The sequence below is a fragment of the Saimiri boliviensis genome, chromosome X (assembly GCF_048565385.1).
Source record: "Saimiri boliviensis isolate mSaiBol1 chromosome X, mSaiBol1.pri, whole genome shotgun sequence".
Classification (NCBI taxonomy): Eukaryota; Metazoa; Chordata; class Mammalia; order Primates; family Cebidae; genus Saimiri; species Saimiri boliviensis.
In genome coordinates this window covers 73,197,596-73,214,977 of record NC_133470.1, presented here as the reverse complement: position 1 = coordinate 73,214,977, position 17,382 = coordinate 73,197,596, and the positions used below count along the sequence as shown (strand labels likewise).

The window sequence follows — 17,382 nt, the reverse complement described above, 5'->3', positions numbered from 1 at the left end:
GAAAAGAATGCAGGTATTCTTTCTACATTTTTATCAGCCTCATACTTATACACTGAGGGAGCAAATTAAGGAAAACACGGCATGCCACCTATACAGCCAGCCTCTGTAGTATAGTTACATTCTTTTGTATTAATGTAAAGCAGATATTAAAATAAAATTCTCAGCATAATGGTGTAAAAAGATGAGGTGTGGGGGAATGGCCATGGATAAAATGTGAATACATAAATTTGAAATTATTCATCCTAGGAAGTTCGTATCAGACAGCAACACAACCATATATAAGGAAACAAGTACTAAAAGTACCAGAACAATCCATGCTTCAACGATGTCCTCCCAAAAGTCTAGTGAATTCAACTTAATTTTTAGATGATGTCCCTAATCATCTACTGGTACACTTATAAGGAGTTCAGAGTGGCAAAATAGAACCTTAGTTATTCTATCAAGCACACAGTTAGACAGTTTAGGCTGTGTTTACTTCCCCTTACATGTTTGATAAGGATTTATTATACCTCTTAGAATCAGGATCTTCTAATGACAGGTATTTTTTTTTTTTGAACAACTGATATTTCCCTTCTTTTCCTTGAATCATATTTTTGTGGTAGGATGAATTTTGCTGAATTCTGAAATAATGCCTCAAAATCTACCCAGATTTTTTTTTTCTTTTTGGCCCATGGTAGCAGTGTACAAGTAGATAATTAGGGACATTATCTAAAAATAATTAACTTGAATTCAGTAGACTTTTGGGAGGACATCGTTGCTTTCTTTCTGAATACTGGTACTCTTGTGTTGGGCACATATATATTTAGAATAGTTAGCTCTTCTTGTTGAATTGAATATTTTTACCATTGTGTAATGCTCTTCCTTGTCTTTTTTATCATTATTGGTTAGAAATCTGTTTTTCTGAAATTAGGATTGTAACTCCTATGTTTTTTCTGTTTTCCATTTGCTTGATAGATTTTTCTACATCCCTTTATTTTGAGCCTATGAGTGTCAATGACATGTTAGATGGAGTTCTCAAAGACATAATACCATGGGGTATTGCTTTTATATCCAGCTTGCCACTCTGTGCCTTTCAAGTGGGGCATTTAGCCCATTTACATTCAAGATTACTATTGATATGTGTGAATTTGATATCGTCATTGTGATGTTAGCTGGTTACTATGTTGGTGTGTTTGCGTGATTTCTTTATAGTGAAACTGGTCTGGAAACAGTTTTGAAATTCTCTACAAATCAACTGAGAAGATGCAAATCTTTCCAAACAGAGGTAGTATTTGGGTTTATTTTCAATAAAAACTTATGCTCTGAATTATACCCAGAAAAATACTTGAACTCTAAAAAATTTACTAAATGTGTTTTCTATTCAGAAAGAAAAAAAAAAACAAACAAACACTCGGACTCTAAAAATTTCAGAATGCAACAATGGGAAAGCCATACAGATCTAAAAGTTAGAGACTGAAAGAGCAAAGAAACGACATGAAGGTAATTATGGGCTACCCTAATGAAGAACAAAATTCCATTGGTTCCTAAGTATCACCATTCATGGATAGACACAAGATTAAAATTTAGTTCAGTTCTATGGCTGTGAGAGAAAAGCTGAAAAAATACAGCTTTGGGAGGATCTCAAAACATTCAATAGGAGCTGCATTTTGCCAGACATCAGCGTAGCCATCAAATGATGTGAGCACTAAAAGTTGACTATATTTTGCAAGTATCTGTTGAGTTACAGATAGAGATATTAAGAGAGAATACACTCGATCTGTGCTAAAGTTCCACTTGCCTCAACAAAACAACAGTTAGAGGATGTACAATCAGGCAGCGAATTTGTACTTAGTAATTGAGCCAAAAAGAGAAAGCCACAGTTAAGAAGGGTTGGTAGGACAGACACCATGACATATAGTGTAGTCCACAAAACCGATCTCAAGAGAAAGCGGGCTGCTGCTTTGAGCAAACTACTGTCCCTTAGCCTCAATGTGCCTAATAAAATTTTAAGTTGCCAAACAACTGTTGACTTTCTTGTAGACCATACAGAACCTGTCTTATATCAACTTTTCCCAAACTACTTTTTTATTTGACGACTTCTTCCACAAAATGTTAAAAGAGCATCTATTTAAAAACGGAGAAACTGGGTAAGAAAATTCCCAGGCCAAATTAGGTAACAACAAGTTAATAAAAATCTTATCTGGCACTTACAATATGCCACACAATCTTGCAAGCTCTCTCTCTCTCTCTCATATACATATACATATACATATACATATACATATACATATAGTATTTTGAATATATAATACATACATATATAATATTCAAATAAACCTTAAGAGTGTAATAATATTATACTCTACATTTCCATGTTTCAGGTCAGTAAACCAAGACGGAAACTGAATAACTTGTCTAATGTCATACAGCTAATAAATCCTGAAATTGGGGTTTAAACCCAGGTACTCCAGGTTTTTTTTAATGGCAGTTTTTCCAAAGCTTTACACATGAAATATTTTAATGAATTTTCAAAAAAGACATAAAATGGAATACCTGTTATTCATTCTAAGGATACTAAAACTTTGTAGAACATAGTTGAGAAATGCTGCACTAAATCTATTTCTTTTAGCGAAGGATATAAGCTCAACTTTATTTGCTTTGATATTATTTTTTTTCTGAATTTGAATTTAAGCTATGTATTGATATCAGGCTTTTTTACAATTTATATAAAGTTCATCTGTTCTGTCATTGAGTAATCATGAATTACAAATTGTCCATTGGTAATTTATTTTTTAATTTTTTTCAGACAAGGTCTCACTCTGTTGTTGAGGCTGGCTGGAGTGCAGTGATGCAATCACAGTTCACTGCACTTCAAACTCCCGGGCTCAATGGATCCTCCTACCTCAACCTTCTGAGACTACAGGCATGTTTCACTAAGCCTGGCTGATTTATTATTATTATTATTATTATTATTATTATTATTATTATACAGAGACTGGGTTTCACAATGTTGCTCAGGCTGATCTTGAACTTCTGAGCACAAGTGATCCAACGACCTTGGTTTCCCAAAGTTCTAAGACTGGAGGGATGAGCCACTGCACCCAGCCCACTGGTGATATATTAAATTTTAAATGTTTCCTGTTTATATACATTATTATTAGGATAATTATTAATTGTCTTTCTGGTACCACGGAATTGACAATATTCTTGTTTAAGAAAATTTGAGTCATAAGAACTCTTTTAATATTATATAAAAATTCCAGTAAGTTGTACTCTGCCCTAAGGTGACTTATTTGACCATTTTTATAGAGTATTACAGGACATTTCAAGATATTTTTTAAGGAATTACCTGCCCTGACTTGCCATAGGTCTATGATATCTAGATCAGAAGTGGTATGACCAGCATATATCATTGTGAGTCTGGGAGAGAGTGTGCATTAGATATAGATTGTAGGTGACAAAACACTTCTAATTTCTAACATTGGGAGAAGAATGACTCTTTCCATGGCTAGTTAGCCCAGAAAGGCAGGAAGACTACCTGAAATGCTGGGCACTCAACAAAACTAACAGGAATACATTATCCTGTTTTCTAGAAAGGTGGTTCTGTGTAGAAAATGAGCAATACTTTTCAAAATACAGTACAATAAATTGCCTTTTATAAGTAGAAAATAGATTATTGAATTTGAGGTTAATAATGGGAAATTAACCTCAAATTCAATAATCTATTTTTGTCTAAAATTACATTGTAGTACTAACTTCTGCATAGCAGCTAATGAAAATCCAAATGTATTTTGTACTTGTTAAAAGGTATCAAACTGTCAGTAGGAGAATATTAAATCACAATAATGAATTACATTCCAGAAAAATAATTGGCTTCCTAAAGATCACTCCTCTTGTGGCTTTACAGAAGCCTGTCTTCCCTTGGATATACCACATAGGTGCCAGAGAATCAACTGTGCAATCAATTTTCCACTCTTCAGAATAATGATTCTCAACCAATGTCATGCTCCGTTGCTACAGAGCTACTACTATGATTCTTTGTTGTTTTTATTCAACGTTGTGATATTTTGTGTTTTAAACATATGTATACTACTTAAATGAAAGACAAAGAATGCAGCAGTACATCTAGAAATGTTAATTTTTCTAAAATGCTGCATTTTTAATGTTGCTTGCCTTATAGTTACAATAATTAAAGGTGTAATTTATAACATCAAGAAGGGCCTGAGAAAACAGCAAAGCTAGTATTTGTTTAGCCCAAATTATGATGTAAAGCATACTGAATGAGGAATCATAAAGTCTGGATATTAAAATCGGATTTCTCTATAGCTACCTGTATGCCTATCTGAGTCACTTTATCTTAAGAATCAATGTTCGTGTCTTTAAAATGAGTTTCAATCCACTGTTAAACTTCAAAGAGTCTAAGTGGAATGAAATACTTCCGAATTAACCATAATGAACTAGTCATTTATTAATTTTATATGTTAGTCATGTCTCCCTTACCAAGGCTGCAAGGTGCTTACTACCATAAACTAGAAATGTATTAGTCTTATCTTTTGTATTCCCTGGTGTCTGACACAGTATGCCCTGGAAACGACTGCAGAATAACAAAATTCAGATTCAGAAGGGACAACAGCAGGAGGAAATAAAAGAGCTATTAGCCCAATGCTAGTAGGTAAGTATGCTTCGCTAGAAGCAGGTCTATTTTACATTCTCTCCACAATTTCATTCTACCTGACTATCCTATTAAGACAAAAGTGAGAAGTGCACAAAAACAAAGATGGTGCACACAAACACTGAAAGTGTTTGCCTTTGTTTTACTCTTTGACTGTCCGATGGTTTTATTCATCATCAGTTTATGCTTATACTTACTGAAGCCAAATACATCAAGCATCTGTTTTTGAAAGCAAAACAATATAATATAGTGAACACAATTATATGAAAACTTTGTGACAGCTCTTTTCATTTTCAATTTAATGAGTGCATCAAATTAAATATCGATATATTTATATAAATGTATGAATAGACTTGTGATCACATTTCAGAGGTTTCCATTTGCACAATATGTAAGGAAATGTGAATCCTAATTGTTTTCAATCTACAACTTTTAAGAGACTGATTTTCAACCTCCAGAAAACAAGAGATTTAGGTAGCACCTAAATTAAGTTTATTATAACAATAATATTTTATTATATATCCACATTGCTACATGTTTTGAGATACAAAACTATATATTAACCATAGAATGTACAGTTACTGTACTTGAAGCTACCTGAAACAACCAACAACATAAACAATTATTATGTGACAAGTAAAGATAGATACCATATAAATAGATACAGTAAAATCTAGGGTGAGGCAGTCTCAGATGGAGATGAGAAACTTGTTGAAAACTAGAATAAAGGTGACTCTTGCTATGTTTTAGCAAAGGGACTGGCAGCATTTTTCCACTGCCCTACAGATCTGTGGAAGACAGAACTTGAAAGAGATGATGTAGGGTATCTAAAGGAAGAAATTTCCAAGCAGCAAAGCATTCAAAATGTGACGTGGGTGCTCTTAAAGGCATTCAGTTTTGTGTATTCACAAAGATGTGTTTTGGAATTAGAATTTATATTTAAAAGGGAAACAGAGCATAAAAGTTTGAAAAAAAATGCAGCCTTTATGATGTGATAGAAAGAAAAACACTTTCTGAGGAGAAATTCAAGCCAGTGCAGAAATTGGCATAAGTAACAAGGAGCCAAATGTTCACTGCCAAAACAATGGGGAAAATGTCTCCAGGACATGTCAGAGGTCTTCACAGAAGCTCCTCCCATCACAAGCCAAAAGGCCTAGGAGGTTAAGATGGTTTCCTAGGTAGGACCCAGGACCTTGCTGCTTTGTGCACTCTTGGGATTTAGTGCCCTATGTCTCTGCTGTGACTAAAAGAGACCAACGTACAACTCAGGCTGTTGCTTCAGAGGGTGCAAGACCCAAGCCTTTGTGGCTTCCATGTGATGTTAAGCCTCTGGGTGCGCAGAAATCAAGAACTGAGGTTCAGGGACCTCCATCTAGATTTCAGAGAATGTATGGAAGCTCCTGGATGTCCAGGCAGAAGCTTGCTGTAGGTGCAGTGTTCTCATGGACAACCTCTGCTAGGACAGTGTGGAAGGAAAATGGGAGGTGGGACCCCACACACAGAGTCCCCAGTAGCACACTGCCCAGTGCAGCTATGAGCAGAAAGCCACTGTCCTACAGTCTTCAGAATAATAGTTCCACTGACAGCTTGTACCATGTGCCTGGAAAAGCCACAGACACTCAACACCAGTCCATGAAAATAGCCAGGATTGGGGTTATACTCTACAAGCCACAGGAGTGGAGCTGCCCAAGATCATGGGAATCCACCTCTTGCATCGGTATGACCTGGATGTGAAATGTGAAGTCAAAGGAGACTATTTTAGAGCTTTAAAACTATATTACAAGGATACTGTAATCAAAACAGTATGGTACTGGTGCCAAAACAGAGATACAGACCAATGGAACAGAACAGAGGCCTCAGAAAGAACACCACACAACTACAATGATCTGATCTTTGACAAACCTGACAAAAACAAGCAATGAGGAAAGGATTCCCTGTTTAATAAATGGTGTTGGGAAAACTGGCTAGCCATATGCAGAAAGCTGAAACTGGATCCCTTCCTTACACCTTATACACAAATAAACTCTAGATGGATTAAAGATTTAAACATTAGGCCTAAAACCATAAAAATTCTAGAAGAAAATATAGGCAATACCACTCAGGACATTGGCATGGGCAAAGACTTCATGACTAAAACACCAAAAGCAATGGCAACAAAAGCCAAAATAGACAAACGGGATCTAATCAAATGTAAGAGCTTCTGCACAGCAAAAGAAACTATCAATAGAGTGAATGGGCAACCAACAGAATGGGAAATTTTTTTTTTCAATCTATCCATCTGACACAGGGCTATTATCCGGAATCTATGGAGATCTTAAACAGATTTACAAGAAAAAACAAGCCCATCAACAAGTGGGCAAAGGATATAAACAGACACTTTTCAAAAGAAGACATTTATGCAGCCAACAAACATGAAAAAAAGCTCATTATCACTGGTCATTAAAGAAATGCAAATCGAAACTACATTGAAATACCACCTCACACCAGTTAGAATGGTGATCATTAAAAAATCAGGAGACAACAGACGCTGGAGAGGATGTGGAGAAAACAGAATGCTTTTACACTGTTGGTGGGAGTGTAAATTAATTCAACCATTGTGGAAGACAGTGTGGTGATTCCTCAAGGACCTAGAAATAGAAATACCATTTGACCCAGCAATCCCATTACTGGTATATACCCAAAGGATTGTATCTCATTCTACTGTAAAGACACATGCACATGTATGTTCACTGCAGCACTGTTCACAATAGCAAAGATTTGGAAACAACTCAAATGCCCGTTAATGATAGACTGGATTTAAAAAAATTGGCAAATATACACCATGGAATACTATGCAGCCATAAAACAGGATGAGTTCATGTTCTTTGTAGAGACATGGATGAAACTGGAAACCATCATTCTCAGCAAACTGACAAAAGAACACAAAACCAAACACCACATGTTCTCACTCGTAAGTGGGTGTTGAACAATGAGAACACAAGCACACAGGGAGGGGAACATCACATACTGGAGCATGGGGGTTGGAGACTAGGGGAGGAATAGCAGGAGTGGGGGGATTGGGAAGGGATAGCATTAGGAGAAATACCTAATGTAGATGACAGGGCGATGGATGCAGCCAACCACCACTGTGACACATGTATACCTATGTAACAAACCTGCATGGTTTGCACAAGTACCCCAGAACTTAAAATATAATAAATTAATTTTATAAGAAAAGATCTGACTGGCCCACTGGATTTCAGACTTGCAAGGGGCTTGTAGCCCCTTTGATTTAGCTAATTTCTCCCATTTGGAATGGGTGCTTTACCCAATGCCTGTACCCCCACTGTATGTAGCAAGTAACTAAATTACTTTTGATTTTACAGGCTCATAGATAAAAAAGACTTTCCTTGCCTCAGTTGAGAGTTTAGATGGTAGACTTTTGAGTTAATGCAGAAATGAGTTAAGACTTTGGGGGGCTGTTGGGCAGACATAATTGGTATTGAAATGTGAGGACATGAGATTTGAGAGGGGTTGGGGTTGAATAATATGGTTTGGCTGTGTCTCCACTTAAAACCCATATTAAAGTGTAGCTCCCATCATCCCCACACATCTTGGGAAATACCTGGTGGGAGGTAATTGAATCAATGGGGTGGGGTTTTCCTGTGCTATTCTCGTGACAGTAAGTCTTACGAGATCTGATGGTTTCATAAAGGGGAGCTTCCCTACACAAACTCTCTCTTGCTTGCCGCCGTGTAAGAGGTGACTTTGCTTCTCATTTGCCTTCGCCATGATGGTGAGCCCTTCCTAGCCATGTGGAACTGTGAGTGAATTAAACCTCTTTCCTTTACAAATTAACAAGTCTTGAGTATGTCTTTAATTATTAGCAGCATGAGAACAGACTAATAGAGTGGAGTTAAGGGGATTGCCTCTAACACTAAAAAATATATAATGGGCATAATTTTCTTCTAAAATTTCTGTGGAGAATATTACTGTCAGTTAGGACACTAAAATGACATGTTTAATTACACATATACAGTATTTCATAATGGCTCAGTAGAAAACCAGGTGCAAAGGAAAATTCTGACACCAATCCATCCTGCTCAAAAGTGTTGCTATCTGATATAAACAAGGTAGCTCTTGGTTAATAGAAAAATATTAAATTCCATTAATAATCTGGCATTAAATAATTAAACCAGATTATTAATGGAAGAAAGAGAAACCCAACCCTAACACACACACACCACATACACACACACACACACACACACACACGACGGTTTCTGTATGGAACTATGGGTTAGTTGAATGATTTGTAAGGTGAAATATTCTTTCTGATTTCCTGAATTATTTCACAGTCCTATTAACAATAAACTCCAAAAGAGAAACAAATCATTTTTCTGATTAGAACCCATATCTTCAGGTTGCTAAAGGTCACACTAACACAAATGGATCAAATGAAACAGAATCCATGAAGAATTTTATTTTCTACCTTTTTATTAGTCAGAATTTGAAACATTTTGGTAATAATACATCTGACCTTAAAACTACTAGAGATTGAGATAAGCAAACATACACAGCTGGGAGGTAGATGAGGATGGGTTGGCCCAGCACAATGCTGGTAACACTACACTATCTTGATGATGAGATAAGTCACTCCATCTTCTGTAGCTTTGAGAATTTTCATGGATATTTTGCCATGAATATGACTTGATACGTTCAGAACCAATAAAATGAGAACAGAAACATCACCCTAGATAATAGTTTACTAAACTATGTTCTGTTTACTCCCTTTCATTTCAATGATTTCTTTCTTTTCTCATTTTGTCCATCTAGATCTTGGATATTGTTGGAAGGCTATGTTTCCTGAAAGACTGTGGTAACTTGTTCAAACAGATGGGCATAATTCATGAGCTTTCCAGAGTCAAAGGTATAATTTCCGGGTAATCTATACCACCATTCCTCCTGTATGTGCTCCCAATAATGAACCCCTTTTAACCTTTTTGTCAAATTATACTTTTGTAAACCAGTTATTACTCTCTTCTTTTTGCTTTTAAGTAACACAGAATCTTAGTATAGTTTATGTGTTCTTTTTCTTTAATTGCCAGGTATCTCTTGTAAGATAAACACATTTTTTTTAAAGCAATCTGATCTGCTTGGTTGCAATTGAATTGGAAGAATAGGAACTTTAGAAAGTTCTACATGAACTAATAGGGATGTATTGATAAGTATACTTTACTTTTTAGTTTGAAATCTTGCTACTAGTAATTTCAATCACATTTATTTTCCAAACCAGGTTTTAAATAGCATTTTCAAAGTTACATATTATAAGTCTAAAGGAGATTTATTGACTCTATAATAGGAGATATGAACCACACAGCCACTTTTTAATAGGTCTCTATTCTTTCTCAGCTAGATGACTTGAAGAACTTCCTGAGGGATCTCTCTGCCTCTAACTCTTTGCCTTTCTAGTCTATGTTACACTGTCATAGTGGTGACATTTTTGTAAAGAGAAGTATCTCCACCTACAAAAAAAGTGTTTTGTGGTTTGACACTACCTGTAGAATAAAGTTCAAAACTTTTAATACGGGAGTTACAATCTCCAGCAATCAACCCTCAGTCATCTTCAGATAGAATTTTCTTTTCTCCATCACATACCCACTGTTCTATATAGACTGAACCCTCTATTGCCCACACAAACTTGGTATTAATATTTACTTGTCTTCACATGGTTACCACTTTCCCCTGAAATGCTTTTATCCCTGTTTTGCCAACTACAGCTTAACCAACCTTTGTAGCAAAAACTAAATGCCATCAACACCAAATATTTTCTTTAATTCCCACAACTGTTAATAATTTCTTTCATCTTTGAATATCACTATAGTACCTCAGATAGACATAGTTACACAAACATATTTATGCTTATAAATATACGGCTTTTGCCTTTTATAATAATTGTGTCTACAAGTTAGTCTCATCTTTCCAATGCAAACAAATGTTGTTAAGTATGCTATAGGTCATTGACTATTTCTTACTCAGCTTTGTACTCACAGCGTGACCTAGAGAGGTGTTTCACAGATAGGCAGTACTTGACAAATACATGCCTAATGAATTTACCATTTGATAAAATAGAGATTTAGTAAAGGTGATATAAAGATCTTCAACAGTTAGAATGTAGTCATACACATGGGTTAACAGTACTCACAAACATACCTTCACTGACATCGTACACCAGTTTTTTTTTTCTTTTTAATTCAACTGTAATCATCATGTGTTGTCATGTCTCTTATGTCTTTAATATATCATGAATATTTCCCTATAGTTTAATTAATCTATGACAAGAAGAATGAAAAATGCATGATCCTTTCTAGAGATATTAAGACATTTTTAGGCAAAGTTTCAAATATTTTCAAAACACCTAGGTTAAAAGAAATATTTTCTCCTGATTAATCAAGGGTAACTATGAAAGGTAAGGAGAAAATTATATTGCTAATGAGCACCTATCTGTCATCAAATTACAAGGCATTTTCATCAAAAGACCTAAAAAGGTAGAAGACTGACCAGTTAACATATCCCCTCCAGGTCAGGGGGATTGTTTTTCAGTTAATAGCTTGTGAAGAATGCTTCCTTTTGATTCTTGTCTCTGACATAAAAATGATCGTCACATTTAAACAGTCTCCTATCCATATCTCAGAGAATCTTATTTACTCACACATCACTGGAACATTAAAACACAATAGAGTGACTGTCTCTAGAAGAAAGAAATTCATGATTGACTTTCTTTTTACTCCAAAAGAAGGTTGAGATCAAAAGCTAACTCTAATAGACGTTTGAGTAAGGTCAGAGTCCTAGGAAAAGAAACACAGAAAATGAAATAAAATAAATAGGTTTGACTTTTGATCTCAGCAAAATCCACTTGTTATTGTTTAGCTTTTATAATACTTCAGTTTTAGGTGATATCATGACTGAAATGAATTGTATTATTTTCCCTGAGGAAATAATAGCTATGTATTACTTTAGCATTTAGCAAAGTTTAGTAAAGCAGATCCCTGTTTTCTAAACTGATATTGCAGTATTAGCTGTAAACAAGTTTTCTTTATTCATAACTACCACTATTATATGATATACACACTAGATTTTCCAAAAATATGAAAGGGAGCTGAAAAACTAATTCCTATGAAATGTTCTTGAAAGAAAATTAGCACTGAAGTCACTAAAAATGGCAAAGAGACTTTTAAATTTTAACATACATTATTTTGAATGTACATTTTCCATGAACTAGAACACTTTGCTACTTTAGCTCATCACTGGACAGAACCAAGGTAATATAAAAAATGAGAACTATTATAGAACACCCACGGCTGTATGTCAATCACTATTTAGAAACTTTACATACATTATCTTATGTAATGTTCAAAACAACTCTATGAAAATGCAAGAATTATTATGCCAATTACACAGACAAGGAAAATAAAGACAAGAGAGACTGTCCAGCATGGGCAAGATCACATGGTGAACAAGCAATAAGGCAGAGATCTGAACAAAGCTTTGATCTAACTTGAAAGGTCTACTCTTCTTATAATACTTTTTAATGACTAAAATTCTAAAACCAAAAATTATTTTTATAGTTCCATGAATTAAGTCATTCTCAAAATTACAGCAATATACTTAGGGTTATATAATCCAGTATGGGGGATTGAGATATAGAGGAAGAGTTATACCATTTAATTTATCAAGCACTTATCTAGATAATTCATGCCTCCCCAAATTATGTTTTGTCTAATGTTTACAAATTACCACTGTGAAAGTTCAGGGTATTGTGTCTTATTTCTTCAATGATCTTATATACCTGTCTCACTGTGCTATTTCTCTTTGCAGGTACAAGCTGTCTCTAGGTATCTACATCTCACAAGGATTTGAAAGAAATCAGTACTAGACCTTTCTAGAAGACACTTTCTCATACATTATCAAAAACCTTTACTCAACGTATTTTTAAATAAAAATAATCACCACAAAGCTCAGTGATTCTAATGAGAAACTGGATTTCCAAATTAATAGATTCATAAATGTTTTTAGAAAAAAAGAGAAAAAGGCCAAAGGAATTATTATATGTAGTTGCCTCTTCTTAACATATCGTAAACATTTCAACTGTATCAAAAGACAAAACCATAGTTCTTATGTCACACTAGCCTCTACAAAGATAGTTGTCAATCACAATGATTAAAGACTCTCTGTACTGAAAACAGAGAACTTCCCAGAATCACAGATCTCTCGAATCAACTTGTCTTTGAAAAACATGGGGTAGATTAATATATCCTCTTTCTATTCTTTCTTTCCTTTTATTTGCTTGTCAAAAGATTATTTAGTGGCATTTATTCCCCTCCTGCCCCGCTCCCACTCCTCAGTTCCCACCCCTCAGCCTTTCCGCAGTCTCTCAATCACAAACAAAACGCATGATGGAGAAACTAATAAAAGAACCATGTTACAGGAATAAATCAAAATTTATATGTCCTAAGGATAGAAGGCTCAGATTAAAATATTTTTGAGACTCAGAGGATTTGCAATATGTTTTGCATTCCAGTTTCAGAGACAAAAGAGACCACTATGTTAGGGGAATACTGAGGATGTTTTAGTAGTTGTCTTCTCTCATGCTTTTCTTCCTGAGTGTCAGTGTAAGAAAGCCACGAGAGGTTGGTACCCATGCTAACCATGGAAAAGGAAAAAACATTCCCCGTGTTTCAGAAACAATTACGTGACTCCAATCCTAAAGTGATGTGGAACTAAGCACAACTAAGGGCCTCGGAAGCTACCTGATATTAAGAGAAGACACCATCCTACTTCACAGCCTTTTTCTATGTACAGCTTTAAAGGCAACTAACTTTTCCAACTTTAAAAGTCATGACCATAAACGACTGGTTAACAGTTCACTGGACCCACCTTGCCCTTACTACCAAAAGTAACAAAGTATTTCAGTAACGTAAGGCCTAACTAAAAGTTATCCACTTTAAATAATTCTGTGCCAGGTAAAAATATGCCCTGGGAAAATTTGGACATTTCCTATGAGGAAGCAATCTGTCATGTGATTGCTAATCAAAGATTTAGGATTTTGCACAGTAAAAGACTAATGTTTTCCAAGCAATAACAGATAAAATGCTATAGAAGAAAATGCATTTGCCTGACACTCAGGTCACATGAATCCTAGTCCCTGCTTTGCCACTTATTCTCTTTGTAAACTTGGACAAGTCATGATTCCTTGTATGGAACTTGATGGCCTAATTTAAGCTATGAGGTTGTTGAATTGGATTATTTCAAGTTTACTTTCTAGCTCCAACATATTACAGATCATAACATTTTACTTTTAGCATAGAAACCAACCCCATCACCATAACTAACTGGCAAAACAATCTTGTCAACTTCTAATATTTTCATACAAAAGGAAAAGTGTTTCTGATGCATGATATTTATAGGGGTAAAACCAGAAATTACAATGAGCCACAGGAATTATTTTTGTAATTCTGAAACTGATAAGGATGGATTTGGCCATTGAGACCTATAAATTTACCATGGTGGAAATAGATGTTGTTGTTCTTGTTGTTGTTGTTGTTTTAACACACATGCACACACACAAATATTACAGATTTTTAGGTCAGTTTAGTTTCCTTATCTCCAGAGAAAAAAACGTAAAATGTAATTTAACATTGTTGTTCATCTCAGTCATGAAGTTTCCGAAGAGAAATAATCTTTCCAATATTTATTCAGTTAAACTTCTTGGGAGTCAGGTAGGTATAGAGGGAAACAAAGATGTTATTAGATAGTATCACTGTCACCAATTCAGTAAACACAAAAACACAGACACATATCTTACCAGTTAGCTTGGAAAACAGCTCAAAATGCATAACTCATTCTTTGATGGCCTACTTTAAACTTCATTTAATTAATTTAAGTGCTCAAGGTGGCATCTATCATAAAGAATAACAAGTAAAAAAAATAAAAATAAGGGTGGCTGGCAAGATGACCGAATAGCAACAGCTCCATTCTGCAGCTCCCACAGAGATCAATGCAGATGGCAAGTAATTTTTGCATTTCCAACTGATGTACAGGGCTCATGTCATTGGGACTGGTTAGACAGTGGCTGTAGCCCATAGGGGTGAGCTGAAGCAGGGTGGGGCGACACCTCACCCGGGAAGCACAAAGCGTCAGATAACTTCCCTGCCCTAGCCAAGGGAAGCCTTGAGGGATTGTGCTATGAGGGATGGTGTATTCTGGCCCAGATACTACACTTTTCCCACAATCATTGCAACACTCAGACCAGGAGATTCCCTCAGGTGCCTACACCATCAGCCCTGAGTTTCAAGCACAAAACTGGGCAGCAATTTAGGTAAATACCAAGCTAGCTGAAGGAGTTTATTTTCATACACCAGCAGTGCCTAGAACGCCGTCAAGACAAAACTATTTATTCCCCTGGAAAGGGGGCTGAAGCCAGGGAAACAAGTGGTCTAGCTCAGTAGATCCCACCCCCATGGAGCCCAGCAGGCTATGATCCACTGGCTTGAAATTCTTGCTGCCAGCACAGCAGTCTGAAGTTGACCTGTAATGCTTGAGTTTGATGGGGGGAGGGCCATCCACCATTACTGAGGCTTGAGAAGGCAGATTTCCCCTTACAGTGTGAACAAAGCCACCAGGAAGTTAAACTGGGCGGAGCCCACCATAGCTCTGCAAATCCACTGTGGCCAGACTGCTTCTCTAAATTCCTCCATCAAAAAGCTTATCCACCAGGATCATGTTGGCTTCATCCCTGGGATGCAAGGCTGGTTCAACATATGCAAATCAATAAATGTAATCCATCACATAAACAGAACCAATGTCAAAACCACATGATTACCTCAATAGATGCACAAAAGGCCTCTAATAAAATTCAACACACCTTCAGGCTAAAAACTCAATAATCTAGATATCAATGGAATGTATCTCAAAATAATATGAGCTATTCATGACAAACACACAGCCAATATTATAATAAATGGGCAAAAGATGGAAGTATTCCCTTTGAAAAGTGGCACAAAAGAAGGATGCCCTCTCTCACCATTCCTATTAAATGTAGTATTGGAAGTTCCTACCAGGGCAATAGGCAAGAGAAAGAAATAGCATTCAATTAGGAAGAGAGGAAGTCAAATTTTCTGTTTGCAGATGACATGAATGTATATTTACAAAACTCCATTGTCTCAGTGCAAAATCTCCTTAAGCTGATAAGCAACTTCAGCAAATGCTCAGGTCACAAAATCAATGTGCAAAAATCACAACCATTCTTATACACCAATAATAGATAAACAGAGAGCCAAATCATGAATAAGCTCCCATTAACAATTGCTACAAAGAGAATAAAATACCTAGTAACACAACTTACAAGGAATGTGAAGGATCTTCTCAAGGAGAACTACAAACCACTGTCCCAGGAAATAAGAAAGAACACAAATAAATGGAAAAACATTCCATGCTCGTGGATAGAAATAATCAACATCATGAAAATGGCCATAGTGCCCAAGTAATTTATAGAGTAAATGTTATCCCCATCAAGCTGCCATTGACTTTCTTCACAGCATTAGAAAAAAAGCAATTTTAAATTTCATATGGAATGAAAAAAAAAAAAAAAAAAAAAAAAAAAAAAAAAAAAAGCCCGTATAGCCAAGATGGTCCTAAGCAAAAAGAACAATGCTGGAGGCATCACACTATCTGACTTCAAACTATACTACAAGACTACAGTAACCAAAATAACATGGTGCTGCTGGCAAAACAGATACATAAGCCAATGGAACAGAACAGAGGACTCAGAAATAATGCCAAACATCTGCAACCATCTGATCTTTGACAAACCTTAAAAATACAAGCAATGGGCAAAGAATTCCCTATTTAATCAACGGTGTTGGGAAAACTGGCTAACCATATGCAGAAAACTGAAACTAGACCCCTTCCTTACATCTTACACAAAATTAACCCAAGGTGAATTAAAGACTTAAATGTAAGGCCTAAAACCATTTTTAAAACCCTAAAAGGAAACCTAGGCAATGCCATACAGGACTTAAACATGGACAAAGTCTTCATTATTAAAACACCAAAGCCATGGCAACAAAAGACATACTTGACAAATGGAATCTAATTGAGCTAAAGAGCTTCTGCACAGCAAAAGAAACTGTCATTAGAGTAACAAGGCAACCTACAGAATGGGAGAAGTTTTTTTCAATCTATCCATCTGACGAACAGCTAATATCCAGAATCTACAAGGAACTTAAACCAATTTACAAGAAAAAAAAAAAAAAAACTTCATCAAAAAGTGGGTGAAGGATATGAACAGACACTTCTCAGATGAAGACATTTATGCAGAAAACAAACATATGAAAAAAAGCTCAACATCACTGATCATTAGAGAAAGGCAAATCAATACCACAATGAGATACCATCTCATACCAGTTAGAATGGTGATCATTAAAAAGTCAGGAAACAACAGATGTTGGAGAGGATGTGGAGAAATAGGAATGCTTTTACACTGTTGGTGGGAGGGTAAATTATTTCAGTCATTGTGGAAGACAGTGTGGTGATTCCTCAAGGATCTAGAACTAGAAATACCATTTGAACCAGCAATCCCATTACTGAGTATATACCCAAAGGATTATAAATCATTCTGCTATAAAGGCACATGGACATATATGTTTATTGCAGCATTATTCACAATAGCAAAGACTTGGAACCAACCCAAT

The 17,382-nt window shown here is 35.7% G+C and overlaps 1 protein-coding gene across 1 annotated transcript in view; it reads right to left on the bottom strand.

The window, feature by feature from the left end:
* DACH2 (dachshund family transcription factor 2) overlaps nucleotides 1-17,382 on the bottom strand; it is a 263,525-nt gene that overhangs the window by 164,409 nt on the left and 81,734 nt on the right. The window lies entirely within an intron of this gene.